The sequence below is a fragment of the Propithecus coquereli genome, unplaced genomic scaffold (assembly GCF_000956105.1).
Source record: "Propithecus coquereli isolate 6110/MARCELLA unplaced genomic scaffold, Pcoq_1.0 Scaffold18, whole genome shotgun sequence".
NCBI lineage: Eukaryota > Metazoa > Chordata > Mammalia > Primates > Indriidae > Propithecus > Propithecus coquereli.
The window spans coordinates 10898416-10901849 of record NW_012142745.1 but is presented as its reverse complement, the minus strand read 5'-3'; positions in this window follow the sequence as shown (position 1 = coordinate 10901849).

Here is a 3434-nt window from a genome sequence, read left to right as displayed (position 1 = left end):
ATTAGAAACTAAGTCCAGTAGAAACATAGCCACTGTATCCCTTGATTCAACACAACGTTCTAAAATACAATTTCCAGTTGCATTAAAAAATTATATATCAGAGAAGAGAAGATGAAAAAGTTGACTCACTCTAGGTAGCCCAAGAAAAGCAAGGATGACCACCTGCTGACTGCAACAATCTCAGTGAGAACATGGAGGGCCCAAAGTTTAATGTATTGCCAGTGACAGAGAGAATGCAACCTTACATAAAAATATTCAAAATTTTTAAAAGTTCTAGAATGTTGTATTTATTTATTGATATAGTGGAACTGTTTCTGAGATTTCAGTTCCTGGTGAGTTTTTGGAATTGTCATTGAACCCGGGTCTGTCTGACTCTGAAGCCTGAGCTTTTACCTGCTAGAAAGCTGAGATAATTATAGAACAAGTGAAAGACACAATTAAAAATCACCTGCAGAACCATCACCGAGAGACAGTCATTATAATCATTTGGTAGATTCCCTTCTTTTGATATTTCTTCCTTGACTTTAAAAGTATTTTTGCTATCTCTTCCTCTATCTTTATAACCTTCCTTATTCCTCTTCCTATGCAATTAAAAAAAAACATAGCTAGGAATGAGGACAGGGAATAGAGATAGGTGGTCTGTGTGTGTGTGTGTGTGTGTGTGTGTGTGTGTGTGTGTCGGGGGGGCAGGAGCGGGTGTGGGGATGGTGGGGATCTTTGACAGTCTGAACACTGTTTTGAAAGTGATGCTTTTCAACAGTTGTTCAGACCACGGGAGAAAGATGTTAAGAATGGCTTTCACGACACACAGTAAGAATACATTTTGCATCATGGCAAGTTACACACACACACGGCCAAGACAAATGTTTCACGAAGCAACACTTACCTTTATTATGTGTGGCACGCTTTGGTATGTTCTGTTCTTCTCTTTTCTCTCCAACTGAATTATTTTTTCACAATGCTGATTATGACTCACGAAACGGATTTCACAACCTGTTAAAATGGGTTGAAGATGAGTTAGGGGAAGTAGAGAAACCTGAGCGGTCAGATGGAAAGGGGCTGGTGGAAGTACATTCCCTCTTGCGTGTATCTGTCTCTTTGTTGAACAACCGGGCGAGCATTGTTCCAAACAGACTTCCCAGCAGGCAGGACCTGGCCACATTCCTGACCTTAATTGAGATCATACGGTATGTTCAATTTTGTTTTTGACTTTTTTTCACAGAGTGTGAATTTGGTTTTAGCTATAAAAGAAATAAATATAAAAACATTTTGGAAAAGATAGGCAGATAATATTGGAAAAATATTATTTAAGTTAAAATTCTGGAACTATGTTTATCCATGGACTAGAGTATTCAGAAATAAACTGTAAGGCCCCGAACCTCCAGGGTGAGCTCTGTAGGCAAAGAGCGGCTATTCTGTTTCCCTGTCCACCTCACCCTCTGGGAAGCTTCCCTGGAGAGTAATTACACAAGCAGACCATAGGGCAAGAAAGAAAAAGGGTGGGGTTCAAAACTGGATATACAGTATCATCTAAACTATATATTTATGTGAATTATTTCTATGTTTATTTATCCAAACACATAGAAAGAAATATGCCAAAATGTTAAAAAATGGTTTTCTTTGCTTGACCAGATTATGAGAAATATTTATTTCCTTCCTGATAATATTCTGCATTTTCCAACTTTTTAAAATTCAGCATGTGTTATTTTTTGTAATCAGGGACAAAAATACGAGTTGACTTTTTAGATGTTAATGCTTCGTTGCTCGTATAAGAAGAGGAAATTCTCACAATTCATCTTAAAATATCTTTTAATACCTTTGGAGGCCTATATTGGTAACAGGTTGGGTGGTAGTTGTGCCTTTTGTGGGCACAAAATTGGTCTCATCCCCTAAGGACTTTGCTGCCGTGGCGCATCCTCTACTCTGGTGGCCCATGAATTAGCTCGTGAAACACTTTTGTTCTGAAGCTCTCTCGGTGTACCTGGGCAGTGTTCTCACAATTTCTCTGTTTATCTTAAGAGTGAGCACCAGAAAAATTCTCTTTCATAACTCAGATCTGCACAATTACATGTATATGTACTCGAAAAATGTTCCCATTACATAGCGGCCATCCCCTAAAACATCTTTTGGTGATAATAACCTTTCCTGTTTGTCCCCTTTACTGTTTCCTTTAATGACCTTGAAAATTAATGTATTTCACTGTAATGAAATAATTCAGATGAAAAAGCCCCAAGCAGTATAATGTTTTCAAAAACACAAAATGGGTCAATGTTAGAGGAAGAGCACTATAAAAATTTAAATTTCTGGAAGCTTCCAGAAATATCCCTTGTGAAATATCAAATGAATCTTGAGTGCTGGTTACTATGAGTGGGGGATTGGGAGGAGGCGGGAACAATGATTGTGTGCCCGGAACAGGAGTTGGTGACGCTAATCTAGCAATAAGGGCTGACGCCTGTGCTGTCTGAGCAAGAGGCAATCGATCTCACTAAATCCGCACTTCCCCTTTTGTAACTTCAAAGTTTCCTGTATCTGAGGTCAGGTTCTCTGGGAGACAGCCTCTGCAGCAGAGATGTATGTGCAGGAGGTTATTTGGGGAGTTCTCTAGAGAGCCACATCTGTAAGCCAAGAGTGGGAGCCACACTGGGCAGAGGGTGAAGTTGAACAGTGATGGGGCTGTAACGGGGCCCTGGCTGGCCCTGGAGGGACGTTTGCAGCTGCCATGGCTCCTCGGAGGGGTCCTTCATTGAGACAGTTCTTTGTATGCTGGAACCAACCAGTCATCAGATGGGAACTGCCCCCAGGGAGGGGACATAACTTCCAGCAAGTCAGCTTCCTTTGGCCGAGGGCAAAGCCCTGGAAGACACTTGGCCATGCGCTGGCAACAGTCAACAGTCAGAGCTGAGGGAGCGATGAGCAGGCACCTGTGTGACCCACTGCCCACCACAGTCCACCCCTTGCATGGCTCAGGTCCACTTCCTGCATCCAGGAAGCTCACCCATCAGGGAATGGCGCCTCCAGTTTTCCAATAGGTCTTTTCTCCTGAAGAAGCTTGCAAGGAAAAGATTAGTGAGAGCAAGTACAACCTCATCAATGCGCTGGTACTCGTTATCTCCCTCCTTTGCTGCTTATTCTAGAAGCCACTCAACCTTGGCTGGCAACTCAGCTGGTCCTGGCAAAGCTTCTCACATCCGTTTGTGTTCAATTACCCCTGCTCCCCATGCCTTACCTCCAACCCCAAGAAACTACTAATCTTCTGTTATGATATACCTGTAGACAAACTTTGCCCTTTCTAGAATTTACTATTAGTGGAATTATATATCCTAGAGTCTTTCGTGTCTAGCTTCTTTGGCCCAGTGTAATGTTTTTAAGGTTCACCCATGTTGTTGCATATGCTAGTGGTTTGCTCTCTCTTACCACTGAGAAGTACTCCGCTA